Source organism: Bos mutus, chromosome 5 (assembly GCF_027580195.1).
Source record: "Bos mutus isolate GX-2022 chromosome 5, NWIPB_WYAK_1.1, whole genome shotgun sequence".
Classification (NCBI taxonomy): Eukaryota; Metazoa; Chordata; class Mammalia; order Artiodactyla; family Bovidae; genus Bos; species Bos mutus.
The window spans coordinates 89,200,904-89,216,174 of record NC_091621.1 but is presented as its reverse complement, the minus strand read 5'-3'; the positions used below and the strand labels follow the sequence as shown (position 1 = coordinate 89,216,174).

The window sequence follows — 15,271 nt, the reverse complement described above, 5'->3', positions numbered from 1 at the left end:
AGTTTGAGCATTCTTTGGCATTGCCTTTCTTTGGGATTGGAATGAAAACTGACCTTTTCCAGTCCTGTGGCCAGCTGTTGAAATTTCAATTTTATAGCATTTTTATATACATCTGTTTCCATGAACTCCCAAGTCAAAGGAGAAAGGGCTGAGAAGTTGAACACTGGCAATTAAATACTTTATTCCAGAACAACAAACATCCCTTCTCATATTTCTTTGCTAGAACTAATCATCTGGCCATTCCTTGTGTCACTGGGATGAAAAGTACAGAGGACAACCAAATATTGATCAAAACTGGTACTCTGATCATATCCGTTATTTATATAGACCACTTTCTGAGAATACCTTTGAAATTTGACATGCCACTTGTGATGTGTGGGTGAAGAAACCTCAGCAAGGAGTGTAATGAATAATTTTCATTAAAAGCAGTAAACATCTTCCTCCTACTCATTGTTGCACCTATTTGTCTAGACTTCCGTGGACCTATTCTTGGGTTCTGTAGAACGGATGTTACCTTGACTAAGGTCTGCATGCAGTCAACCTTTACAGATAGGCTTACAGTGAGCTTTTAAATTTGTAGTTGTGACCAACCTGCAATAATGATAAACCTTGTAGAAGAATGCCCTTTGTCCAGGTTTGATGAGGACTGGTGGCATAAAATGTAGCCAACAGTCTCTCATGTTGGAAATGGGGTTATTTGATTTGCAGAAAAAAAGAAATATTAGAAGCAGTACATTTGTCTACTCATTTTGATAGGATCTACAGAGAAAAGAGAGAATATTTTAGTATAATGAATGCCCCATTATCTTTATAAAGAAAGCAAAATGCATGCGTGCTCAGTTGTGTCGGACTCTGTGCGATCTCATGCACTGTTGCTCTCCAGGCTCCTCTGTCCATGGGATTTTCCAGGCAAGAATGCTGGAGTGGATTGCCATTTCCTACTCCAAGGGATCTTCTCAACCTAGAGATCAAGCCTGGTCTCTTGTGTCTCCTGGGTTGGCAGGCAGATTCTTTACCGCTGCTCTACCTGGGAAACCCAAACAAAGTCAAATATTTGGAGCTAATAGATTTTTAACAACAGTAACAAAAGTTTGTATCTTATTTAGCTTTTGGGGGGTATCAAACAAGAAGAGAAGAGGAATGCATTTCATCTGAAGGTGGGGAATATTTTACCACTTAGGTAGAACAACTTTCTGTCATCCTTAGAATATAACCAAGTAATTCCTTTTAAGTATCACTGTGAACTCAAGAATTTAAGCATATTGATGGGCTTAATCAGTTGCAGTTCTTATATCTTCTGAGCTCAAATTGTCTCATCTTTGACCAATGCAAACCTCTTCAAACTGGCTTCTGAGTACTTTTGACATAACTGTTGTCATCTTTGTTAGCTTCTTTTCTATATGGTATGTCAAGATGTTCTGAATTTTGTACATATCCTGCCCCCATCTATTTCTCTAAGCAGTCTTGTGTTTTGAGCACTAGATATGTTCGTATGTTCATTTCTATTGATTTGGTCATTATTTAAGCCTAAACAGACAGTGCTAGTTTATGTGCTTAGAATTTTCACCTCTAGTGCTGAAGTATTTATTATTTTTGGGGTTCTCAAATTTCACGTTAAAAATACATTTAAAGTTGTTTTAACATATGTGAAGTCCATCAGAAGTTTTACTAATATTTTTAGAGAACCGTGTTTCAACCATGGATGAGTATCGTTTTCTAGCTATCAATCGCATTGTATACATTAAAAATCGTTCTGATCTTATTATTTCTTTGGCTTAGTACCGTGGGAAGAGTCTTCTTTCACAGTTTGTATTTGTGTTTGGTTCTTTGGCTTGAGGGGATCGAATCTGTTACAAGTGACGGTTTTTACAGCCTCTTACACACTGAGTTCTGCTTTTCATTTTTTTTTTTTTTTTAGCTTAACTGCTTCATCTTGATCGCTATTTATCAGTGTTTATCTGCTACTCTAATTTCCTCAGAAGTTGTCATATACATTATATTACTTATGTATTTCTGAGGTTAACATTTAAAATGATTTTTTTTAATGAGGGAGTAAAAAATTAGGGAGCAAATATCATCATTTTACTGAGCTAATATGCCCATGTCATATTTGGCTTAAACAGTTAATTGTAGTCCTGGGATTCTGCACCCCACAGCACTGTTTGGCAGCGCAATGTAGAATGTTACAGATTTTATAACATTTGCTTGCTCAGAAACCCCTTTTTAGGCTGTGCATCATCCATACGGAACTCTTTTTCCTAATATGACCAGGGAATAAAATGCCCCTACTCTTAGCAGCTGTGTAGGAGGAAAGAGGAAGGGTGGAGCTGTAAGATCTAAAGTTTTTGTGTTTATCAGAACCTTGCTTATGTTCAGTTTTGTTGGGCCGTCTTTTGACAAGAATGCCTGGACCAATCTGTGTGACTCTGACAACTAACTACTCCGTTGTTTCAGAGGATGGTGTTCTGCCATCTGAAATGGACCACCTCAACCAGTGCTTACAGATACATATAGAACCTCTCCTCTTCCTGTTTACCTGTCCTGATTCTGCTCTTTCAGGTCTTCTAGAGGCTCTAAGACTAACCAGAGAGCCATGAAATGAGGTGAAGCATTGGATCATGTGTGCATGCGTGCATCTTTGCGTGCTAAGTCACTTCAGTTGTGTCTGACTCCTTGTGGCCCCATGGACTGTAGTCTGCCAGGCTCCTCTGTCCGTGGGATTCTCCAGGCAAGAATACTGGAGTGGGTTGCCATTTCCTTCTCCAAGGGGATCTTCCCAACCTAAGGACTGAACCCACCTCTCTTACATCTCCTGCATTGGCAGGTGGGTTCTTTACTACTAGTATCACCTGGGAAGCCCTGTTGGATCACAGCCATTTGCAAAGATACTCATGTCATTGGAAGTATTTTTAAAGAAATTAGGATAGTATTTTTTTTTAAAGCCCAACCAGATTTAATAATGAGAAACATGGTATCTCACATAGTCAGACATTAGAGGTAGGGCAGATAATTGGGTTGAACTTGTCCTGTGCTTTCCGCGTCTTATCTCTGCAGTTCCCTGAGCTCTGCCCTCCCCTGTATGTCAGATTTATTCTTAAATTGAAAGCAGGTTGCATCTGCAGTTCCAGCTCTGACACCCGTAGAGGTTGAGAAAAGAGACCATCTCTTTTAAGGGTTCTCTCATAAAACTGAAGAAATGTTTTCCCAGAAGCAAATCTCACTTATGTTTCATTGTCTCATGTTGTGTCATATGTCCATTCCTGTATTCAAACCATGATTCCAGGAGAATGCCATTCATAGGTTAGTATAGGTGTGGAGAAGGAAATGGCAACCCGCTCCAGTATTCTTGCCTGGAGAATCCCAGGGACGGGGGAGCCTGGTGGGCTGCCGTCTCTGGGGTAGCACAGAGTCGGACACGACTGAAGCGACTTAGCAGCAGCAGCAGCATAGGTGTGGGTTCGCCAAGCCATCACTGGCAAGGAGGATGGGATTAACCATGGTTCCCTTAAATTTAATAGGACCTGCTGCAGAAGTCGGGCTCACTTCCTCAAACTGCAAAGCTCTAACGTGCTAAGGAAGGGATATTGAGGAGAAAATGACAATATCTGTTATATTATGCCTTAGGGCTTATTTGTTCAATTGTATGTTCATTTTTTTTTTTTTTTGCTGTAGAATGTGAGTAAAATAATGAGCAATTACAGTTGGAAAAAAAAAATCAATATGATATATCCAAAGAGGTGTGATTTGGTTGTAAAAATCTTTCCAAAAATTTCACTGATTTTTTAAATGAGTGTGAATTGCATGAGCAACCTAATGTTATACCTTTTTACCTCCAGTGAGTTCAGTGAAAAGCAATGTTTTTGAAATATGATTAAACTTGCCCTTAAGAACCGTCATCTGCGTTGGGTTTTTTATTAAGCTTCCCTTGATGGCTTCTTCCTTCCTTCCTCTCAAGCCCGGTGTTACAGGTCAAAGACTGTCCTGGGCTCTAGCATCATCACCCAAATTTTTCTAGACTCATGGCTAGAATATTGTCTGTTCTTCCCTCCAACTTTTCAGATCTTTTCTGCTCCTCAAAACCCAGCTCAACACTATGTCTGTGATGCCTTTTGGCAAGCAGGCCAGCCTGAGGTTCATTTTTCTCTTTCCTCTGAATACTTTAAGTATTTTCTATTCAGGTCAAGTCATCTGCTGTCTTTTGAGACTTCTTCTATGTCTTTGAGCTATTATTAACATCTTTTATTATTGATTATGACCTTTTTGAAAATAGAAACCCTTGATATCTTAATGAGTCCCGTGAAAATTGTTTCTTTTCATGTGGTCATCTTAGAAAAGCAAGTTTAAGAATCTCTCATTCTGGACATAAAAATAGCTCACATTTATTAAGCATTTGCTATATGCCCAACACAGTAATATGTGTTTATGGTCATTATCTCATTTCTTCCTCACATACATATTGAAAAACTCCACGTAGTAGGTTAGACAAAGAACTATCTCAAAATAGTTGAAGTAAGAAAGGGAGTATAGTGGTACTCTAACAGGAAATAACCTTTAAACTCTCAGGATATCTCCAGGCATTCATCTTGCTCTATCATCTCACGTCTTAGCATTGCTTTCCTCTTGTGTAACATTATTTGGTGTGAATAGTCCTCAGTAAAGTCAGTCACAGAAAACAAGAGAAATGGAGAGAGGGGGTGGGAGAGAGGGAGAGGAGGAAAGAGAGGGAGAGAGTGCACACAAGTGAACAAGAGGGGGAGAGAGAAGGAAAGGGAGATAGAGAATGTGTTCTGGCCATTGTTGGGGTGATGGGGAACCCCATGGCTTCTCAGAAGTGGTCAGTGATTGCTCAGGCCTGAACAGTCATCCCTAAAATGCAGCACAGTGAGGTGTAGGCCAAACCTATTTGAACCATGAGGCCTGAGAATAGGAGCAGCGTGTTTTTTTCAGTGAGATGCTGAGTAGACAATGACTCTGTTAAGTGCTAATATTATTTCTAATTTACAGATAAGACCTGGGCTTAGAGATGAAGTAGCTTGTCCAAGATCACCTACATAGAGAGATTCAACTCAGCATAAATGCCAGAGTTTATGCTGGTAATCCCTTTTCTATATTGTCGTATTTTTTTATTAAACTGTGTTTGAGTATCAGTGATTACAATAAAAATAGCTTCCTCTATGCGGACCTTATTTTATGTATCTTCAGGAGCAGTCCTTTGCAGATACTCAGTGCTTCATAGAATCTCAGCTTTTTTACCAAGTCAGGAAATGAACCATCATCTGAAGTTATTACACGCTAGTTGAGTAACTGGATTTGCTTTCCTAAGGTTGTGTTTCAGGCACCATATGTATATTTTTTTCACCCAGATCTCTGCATTTGAATACTTTCATAGCTTTTTGTGGCTCCAGAGACAGCACACCTGACAAAGAAACTGTAGATGTTGTCGCTGGGGAGAAATTTGCAGAGGAAAAGCCCAATGGCCACTGAAATCTCCTTCCATTGCCTGGGGAGGTAGCTGAGTAGAACCTGGAGATTCATGAGTATGTTACATGGACTAATCCAAGATCTGTCAACAGAAAGACCCTTGGTCAACCTGGGGAGACTGAGCCAGGACAAACTGAGCTGTGGATGCTGAAGCCCTGATTCTTGAGCTCCTGAAATCAAAGTGTGCAGCCCTATTATCTCTGACTCCTTCCACAATCCAGTGCCTGCCCTGTTCTTGCTTAGGCCTGCCAGCCGACCCTGCTCTTCAGGTTCTTCCTGTCCTCTCAGTTTCTAGGAGAGACCACCCACCATTTGACTCTAACTCTTCCTGTTCATTTCCTTCTGATCCAAGAATTTCCAATGTCTAAGATGAGTTTTCTATCATTTTTGACGTTTTTGTATTTTAGGTGCTATTTACTGTGTTACACATTGACACACAAATGCGTGTTTTGTCGTAACAACTCCTTCCCTAACATTCTGGAATGCATTCCTTGTTTTACTTCTTTCTCTGCTAATGACTTTTCTGACTTTGAAGTAGTTAGATCACAGCTTCTTTATTAATATGTTTTAATGACTTTGTTTCCCCCCCCATCCTCTAACAAAATTCATTACAGATGTTACTCAACAATATATAGTTAGTTTGACTGAGTCCTCAGAGATGGGGTGAATTGTCTATGACACTAACATAAGAACCAGGAGTTTCACCTTATTTATAGAGGTGGCCTGGACACTGTGTTCACTCTGCACTTTCAGTCTGTGGGCAGAGGTAAAGGATGAGACCCAGTTTACCAGCCTACTCCACAGCTTGGTATGTAGTCTTTATGTCTTTATCCATTCAGTCGTTAATATATCTGTGGAGGGGATGATTTGGGATTACTCTGTTTTCAAAATTTAGAATTTAGTGTATTTTCAGGATTTTGCTTCTAATCAGGAATAATTTGTGCTGTAAAACGAATTACAATCTTATGTGTTATCTTATCCACACTAGATGTCGGTTATTTTATAGTGTATATGCTTGATCTCTGCTGTACTCTGGCTGGAAAGGAAAGTAAGTCCTCTTATATAGAAATGTGGCCTGTTAACAACGAACAAAGTATTTATAGGTTGTCTGCTCACCCACTGATTTTTCACTGGTAAAAGTATAGCTTCACCATACTGATGATCCAAGACCATCAGCATAGGGGTTTACCTTTTAACATTTTCATGTAAAACGTCACAAAGGCTATTCTAAATTAGCAAGGGGCATTGACACAGCAAACTAGTGAAAAATGTGAAGCCACAGCTTTCTTCAGCTGGTTTGGTTTTAGCTGCCCCTTTGGAGCTTTTACACTTCTCTCCCTTTCCCATCCCAACTCCAGGAGGTAAACAAAGGAATATAATTTGCATCAGCTATAGCAATGTCTCTGAGGTCATTGCTCTAAGTGTGCTGGGGATTTGGAGTAGGAATCCTGAAAAGGAGAGAAAGGCAAGGGTAAAAGCTCTGTTGACAAGGGAGTCTCATAGGCATGTGGTGAGAGCACAACATTGGACGTGTGAATACGAATTCTGCAAGCTTCCTTTCCTCTTGTGAAAAAAAGTTCTGTTTGGTTAGAGCTGGACGCAGTGGCAGCTGTGTAACTTAGCCTTACTATCTAATTCACATCCTTCCCTCTTGGCATGTTTAGGACCTTCACGTCTTCTTGTCCTGCTCCTCAGCACATGAGAGGAGGGCAGGTGCCTGTCTGTGTAAGATGCTGAGTGGTGCTTTATCATTTGGCCAATCCACTGGGCTTGAATGGAAGGGCATTTGAATTCTCACTTTGGTGCAGACCATTAGCACATTCATCCTTTGCTGGCATCAGGTCAAGGAACCCAAGTCAGCTTGTGAACCAAGTTTTTCCCTGGAGTAAACATAATACATATACTTGGCTAGGAGGTCAGCAGTTAAAAGATGACTTTTTTTCTCAGTAGGATAGGACATTTGTTCCTATTTAGATAGTATCTAAGTGGAGACAATTTAGACATTTAATAAAGCAAAATCTATCCTAAAAAAAATAGGAAGACCTCATTATAGATTCACACATCTGTGTATTTGTGTGCTCAAGGATAATAATAATACTGGGAGACATTTCAGAGGAAAGAGATGAGTAAAAATAAGAAAAAAAAAGTTAATGGATTTGAGCCCAAGTAAGCAAAACTCTATTATTTAATTATAGTATCTAACTGTGAATATAAATGGGAGATGTAGAGAAAGAATTTTTTCCAAAGTTTGGATCATAGAAGCTTTCGTGACTAAAAGAGGAAACCTGTCACTGAGAGCTACAAACTAGAGGTTTGATCTTTTTTAAAATGAATCAGGGAGTATAAAAAATATTTTAGGAATTGAGGACTGCCCCTTTTGTACATACTCAAGTGTTTTTACATCTGAAGTGAACAGAAACTGCATAATGTGGAAAATATGTCAGTGTCCTTCAGATTTGTTCCTCTGTGATAGTCTGGTTAGATGGGGAAAAACTCACTGATACACAATGGAAAAGGACATGCTAGCTCTTACAGTTTCACGTTGGGAACTTCTTGTGGACCAGTGCCTGCAGTAATATGTGTGGTTGGGCCATTTATTTGCTATCAGTTGCTACTTCTGGCACATTGCTACATTTGGGTACATTTAAACCCGAGTCTTGGTTAAATTCCAAAGTAGATGAGTGATGATCTTCCATCTGCCATGTTCTGATTTTGCCTTCCTTAAGGAAATGAAGCATAACTTCATTCTTAAGCAGACTGTTGATATACTACAGATAAAAATTTAATATTTTTATTCCTGGTTTTGGAGTTCAGTGTTATCAGACCTTAGCGCTATGCTCAACTTTGTCACTGACTCTCTCATAACCTTGTGCAAGTTAATTTCATCTCTCTGAAATGAATTTTCTATAAAAGGTGAACAATAGCCTAGGTAACTGTTTTAAGCCTACTTAAAATTGAAACAGATTATGACTGGTTGATGGTCTGCATTCTTGCTAAATGCATTTGTTCAGACTTTAACCATTTTTCAGATTTCTATCCACTTTACTGTATTATAAAACACATTCTCTTAAACATTATCTTTAAAGTTGTCTATCCAAAAAAGTATACATCAAATGACAGAAATCTTGGTGTTTCAATTCAGAGTGATGTATTTTTTCCCTGACTAATCCCAATTCACATTTCAATTATCTTTTTTAGTGGAGGTATGAATGTGTATGTAGTTCTAGGTAGGGGGAAATAGGACTGTCTAGGGAGAAAACTACCATATCTCATATAGCTACATTTATTCTGATGTTTAGATTTTTGATTTACCAAATCTCACATTTTTGCAGAAATATTCAGTAGGACATGTTTCATGACATATTTCACTCAAACAGTTAATACGATGACACCCTCGGACTATGATATATTATGTAGTTTGATGTCATACTTAAAGCTACCACTAGAAAAGCTATAGAGAAAGACATTCAAAAATATTATAGATAAATAAAAATTGAATTATAAAAAATGTTTAAGGATAATAAGATAAAGAAAACAGAGAAATGAAAAACCAAAAACAAAGTGAAATTATTGGCTTCTGGCCTAACATATCAATAATTACATGAAATGTAAATGGTCTAAATTTACATTGAGACAGATTTACTGAGACAGATTGTTAGAGCATATTAAAAAAATAGCACCCAACTACAGTGCTGTATCTTCATAAAGTGAAAGTGAAAGTGAAGTCGCTCAGTCGTGTCTGACTCTTTGCGACCCCATGGACTGTAGCCTACCAGGCTCCACTCTCCATGGAATTCTCCAGGCAAGAATACTGGAGTGGGTTGCCATTTCCTTCTCCAGGGGATCTTTCCGACCCAGGGATCGAACCCACGTCTCTTGCATTCCAGGCAGACGCTTTAACCTCTGAGCCACCAAGGAAGCATAAATCTCTTCAAATATAGTGATATTGGCAAGTTGATAATAAAGAATTGGTAAAAAGTATCTTGCAAACATTAATAGTAGTAAGCAGGAGTTGCTATATTAATATCGGATACAGTAGACACTTGTGATAGAGGGGGGATATTATATATTGATAGAAGAGTTGCACCATCAATAAGACTCAGTCATCCTAAAGATGTGTGCCCTAAATTACCGAGTTGCAAAAAAATGACATATTTTTTAAAAAAGAAATAGATTTATAAATGAAGATTTTTAATGCCCCATCTCATCAATGGATAGAAAACTAGTCAGAAAATCAGCAAAGATATTAAAAAACTCAGTATCAGTGACCAACAGACTTAACTGGTACTCACTGAGCACTCTACCCCACAGGAACAGAACACACATTCTTTTAATGTGACCATGGAACATGTAATATATTTGACCATATCCTGGCTCAGAAAACAAGTCTCAAAATTTTTTAAAGAATTAAAATCTTAAAGAATGTATTCTTTGACTACCATGGAATCAAATTAGAAATCATTAATAGAAAAATAACATGTAAATCTCTGAACACTTGGAAATTCAGCTACACACATTATAAATAATCCATGGGCCGTAAAGGAGGTCTCAAGGAACATGGTACATTGAATGGATTGAAAATAAAAATACACCATTGAAATTTGTGGGTCACAGGTAAAGAAGTGCTGAAAGGCATGTTTTATAGCATTAAATGCATACATTAGAAAAAAGGAAAAGTCTCTAATCAATAATCTAAACTCACAGTTCGATAACCTAGAAGAGCTGAACGTACCTGAAGTCCAAAGCAAGCAGAATGAAGGAAATCATAATAAGAACAAAAATTAATAAAATCGGAAACAGAAAAACAATGAAAAAATTCTGGTTATTTGAAAAGACTGATAAAGTTGACAAACGTCTCACAAGTCTGACAAAGAAAAAAACAGATAAGACACAAATCACCAATGTGAAGAATGAAATAAAGTGTATCACTACAGACTCTGCAGACATCAAAGGGACATGTGTATACTAGGAACAGTTCTATGCATATGAATTTGACAACTTAGAAGAAATGGACCAACTCCTCGAATGACATCAGTTCAGTCACTCAGTCGTGTCCCGACTCTGTGACCCCATGAATCGCAGCACGCCAGGCCTCCCTGTCCATCACCAACTCCCAGAGTTCACTCATACTCATGTCCATCCAGTCAGTGATGCCATCCAGCCATCTCATCCTCTGTCGTCCCCTTCTCCTCCTGCCCCCAATCCCTCCCAACTCCCTCAGTACTAAATAGATAGTTTGAATAGCCCTAAAACTTTTAAGGAGATTGAACAAAAAATTTTAACAATAAAAAAAAATCCACTCCCAGATGGTTTCACTAGAGAATTCTAACAAACATTGAAAGAAGTTTAGCATCAGTTCTATACAATCTCTTCCAGAAAACCATTCATTTTAGGAAAGTGGTATTACTGAGATACCAAAACCTGATAAAGATAGAACAAAAAAGAAAACTAGAGAGAATATTCTTCATGAACATGGACATAAGGATCCTTAATAAAATATTAACAAATAGAATTCAGCAGTATATGTAACAAATAGAATTCAGCAATATATACATTCCATGACTGAGTAGGATTTATTCCAGGGATCAAAGTTGGTTCAGTACTTGCAATTCACCTTGTTAACAGGCTAAAGAAGAAACACCATATGATCCTATCCATTCATGCAGAAAAAAGCATTTGACAAAATCAACCATTTATGATAAACATTCTCAGAAAAATGAGAACAGAGAACTTCACCTTGACACCAAGCATCTGAAAAAGACTGCATAAATTCTATAACTAACATTACCCTTAATGATGAAAGACTGAATTGTTTCTCCTCAGATAAGGAACAAGGTCAAGAATGTTTGCACTCACCAATTTTACTTAATATATTGCTAGAACTTCCAGCCAGTACAAAAAGATAAGGGAAGGAAATTAAAATCATAGAGATCAGAATGGAATCAGAAATAAAATTGTCCCTATTTTCAGGTGACATGATTGTTTATGTAGAATACCCTAGGGGACTTAAAAAAAAAAACTTTCAAAACTAATAGGTGAGTTCAGCAAGGTAGTAGGATATTAGATAAGCATACAAAAATCAACTATATTCCTGTATAATAACAAGGAACAACTGGGCACCAAAATTAAAAATACAATACCATTTATAATCACTCAAAAATTTAAATATTTAGTTATAAATCTAACAGAACATGTGTAGGACTATATGCTAAAAGTCATACAGTACTGATTGAAAATATAAATAAATAGGTATATACCATGTTAATGGATTAGAAGACTCACCATAACAAACATATCAATTCTCTTTGATGTACAGGTTTAACACAGTTTGTATCAATATTTCAGCACAATTTTTCTTTTTTGTAGATCAGATTTTTCTAAAAATTTTATGGAAAGGCAAAGAAATCAGAATAGTTATAAGAATTTTTAAATAGAAGAATAGAGTGGGAAGAATTAATCTACTCAATTTGAAGATTTATCATACAGCTATAGTAATCAAGACTATGAGAGTTTGGCAGAGGGATACATGTGTATAACAATGAAATAGAACAGAGAGCCCAGAAATTGGCCCACACAAATATAAACTGATGTTTGACAAAGGTGCAATACCAGTTCGGTGGAGGAAGCATAGCCTTCTCCACAAATGGTACTGAAGCTGTTGAGCATCCATAAGCAAAAAGTGAAACTTCACCTGTCTTGCTGCTGCTGCTGCTGCTAAGTCGCTACAGTCGTGTCCGACTCCGTGCGACCCCATAGACGGCAGCCCACCAGGCTCCCCCATGCCTGGGTTTCTCGAGGCAAGAACCCTGGAGTGGGTCACCTGTCTTAGACTTATACAAAAATTAACTCAAAATATATCAAGAACTTAAATGTATTGATAAAAGTTAAAAATAAAATTTTTATGAAAAAAATTGGAACATCTTCAGGATCCAGGGCAAGCCAGAGCGTTTTTAGACTTTGTATCAAAACCATGATTCATAAAATGAAAGATTGATAAATTCAACTTACCAAAATTAAAAACTTTGGGCTCTGTGAAATACCCTGTTAATAATATGATAAGCTACAGGCTGGGAGAAAGTGGCTTCAGACTATATATTTAGACTTGTAGTAAGGATTAGTATTAAGAATATAATCTTTCAAAACCAATAAAATAAATGAAACAATCCAATCAGAAAACTGGACTCTGTGAAATACCGTGTTAAGAATATGATAATCTATAGTCTGTGAGAAAGTAGTTTCAGACTATATATTTAGACTTGTAGTAAGGATTAGTATTAAGAATATAATCTTTCAAAATGCTTCAATAAAAAAATGAAACAATCCAATCAGAAAATAGACCAAAGACATGAAGGAACATTTCATGGGAAAGGATATATACAGCTAGCATCTAAGCACATGAAAAGATGTTCAACATCATTAATCATTAGAGAACAGCAGAATGGCTAAAATAAGAAATAGTGACAATGCCAAATGCTGGCAAGGATTGCAGAAACCAGCTCACTCATGCATGGCTGATGGAATGTAAAATGATATAGAACGTTTTACAGAACAGTTTGACAGGTTTTTAAAGAAAACTTAACTTATAATGACCATAGAATCCAGCAGTTGCTCTTGTGGGCATTTATCTCAGAGAAAGGAAAACTTCTACTCATACAAAAGCCTGTGTGCCAATGTTTATAGTAACTTTGCTTATATAACACCAAACTAGAAATAGCGTAATAGTGTAGTGGCTTTCAGTGGATGAATGGTTAAATGATCTGGACCAGAGAACACTATTGAGCAATATAACTGAACAAAGTATTGATACCCAACCTGGATGAATCACCAGAGATTTGTGTATGATTTCATTTGTATGATAATTTTGAAATGGCAAAACTATAGAAATTGTACACTAGTGGTTTCCAGGGTTTAAGAAGGAGGTGGGATAGGAGGGCTCTCAAAAGACAATCTTAGGGACTCTTCTGGTGATGGAAATATTCTGTATCTTAACTCTACCCATGCCAATCTCTCGGTTTTGGTATTGGACTGTAGCTTTGTAAGATGTTACCCTTGAGGGAAACAGGGTAAAAGATATAGGGGATTTCTCTCTATTATTTCTGAGAAATGCATGCAAATACACAGTGGTGTCACGTTATAATATTTGATTAAAGACAAAGACAGCCTTCTAATGGCTTCTAGATTAAAATTCGAAGCCTTTCCTCGGCCCTTTCCTACTTCCTTCACATCCTGCTTGTCTTTCCTGGACATATCCCACTGCAGGCGCAGTGGCCTTTTTGCTGTTCCTGGGCTCTTACCACAGCGCCTTTGTTCTCGCTGTCCCCACAGCATGGAAAGCGCCTCTGTCCAGTTGCTCACTTTGTCCTGGTCTCTGCACAAATGTTACCTGAGCAGAGCGACTTTTCCCTTGAACACTGTCTCTAAAATAGGACTGCCTACCGCAATCTATTCCCTTACTTGGATTTATGTTTCTTCTCTCATTAGAAACGGGCTTCCCTGGTAGCTCAGGTAGTAAAGAATCCACCTGCAATGCAGGAGACGCCAGTTTGAGTGCTGGCTTGGGAAGATCCCCTGGAGAAGGGATAGACTACTCATTCCAGTATTCTTGGGCTTCCCTGGTGGTTCAGATGGTCAAGAATCCACCTGCAATGCAGGAAACCTGGGTTTGATCCCTGGGTTGGGAAGATCCCCTGGAGAAGGGAATGACTACCTACTCCAGTATTCTGGCTTGAAGAATTCCATGGACAGAGGAGCCTGGCAGGCTATGGTCCATGGAGTCTCAGAGTCAGACACGACTGAGCTACTTTCATTTTCTCATTAGTAATGGACTTTATGCTTTTAAAAATTCCAGAGTTTTTAGGATAGGAACCTCAAGTTCCCCGTTTTACCTCCCCTTTCCTATGTTTTCTCCTGGGATTTGGAACATTTGATTTTCAAAATCAGACGAAACAAGCTGGTTCATTCTATTTTTTTCCTTCTGCTGATGGTTCTATAATGTTCTAGATGGAATTTAAGAGTTCTGTAGTAGTGGATGTTGTGTAGTCTGTCAGGCTCAGTTGAATACCATCCACTGGCATTTCCCCACACAGCAAAAATTAAGAGTCAACCTCCTCACCCCAAGAAACTGCCTCTAAGTGACTTAGCTCTGATTCTCTTGTAGGCTTCTTAATCATCCACGGTGTAAAGACACACTTCAAGAGGATCTTTAGAAGTGTTGGACAAGCTTCACCACGCGTGGCAGGTATGTGTCTACACAACTGAGTGTGCAAGGAATGTAACTTGTTTTATTTTCTACAGTTAGATCTAAATTATATATTAACCCTTTGTCTGGCCACGTGGAAGCAATTTGAGGTTGCATCCTAATTCTAGGTAAGATTTTGAAGGTGAGGGGTGACGTATCTGCTCCTATGCTCTCATCTCTCCACGAGTCATGGTTGTCCTCTTATCCTGCATCAGCACTCATGAGCCACTGCTGAGGCACACCTTGATCTTTCTTTGAGCATCTTTTCCTTTCCTTCTCTTGGCTTCTTCCAGATACTCCCTGGATGCATGATGGTGTGCTGCTGCTGAACCAGAAGAAAGTCTCTGGGGTGGCATAGAGCTCTGTGCTCCTTGCATGACACTGTGAAGCCCCTGGGCCTTGTTCTATTGCTCCTGGTCATGCTACTCCAGGCAGTCCTTGGCAGACCTGGTCAGGTCCACCTGCGATATATCACTTAGTCATTTCAAAGGTCCAGACCTCATCCAAGAAAGAAAATCCATTCCATCTGCCATTATTTTATACCATCATATT

General features: G+C 38.4%; 1 protein-coding gene across 7 annotated transcripts in view; it reads left to right on the top strand.

The window, feature by feature from the left end:
* SOX5 (SRY-box transcription factor 5) overlaps positions 1-15,271 on the top strand; it is a 1,177,820-nt gene that overhangs the window by 153,726 nt on the left and 1,008,823 nt on the right. For all 7 annotated transcript variants that reach the window (XM_070371195.1, XM_070371198.1, XM_070371200.1 and 4 more), the window contains exon 2: positions 14,639-14,719. The gene's annotated coding sequence lies outside the window, so the exon portion shown is untranslated. The remainder of the gene's footprint in view (positions 1-14,638; positions 14,720-15,271) is intronic.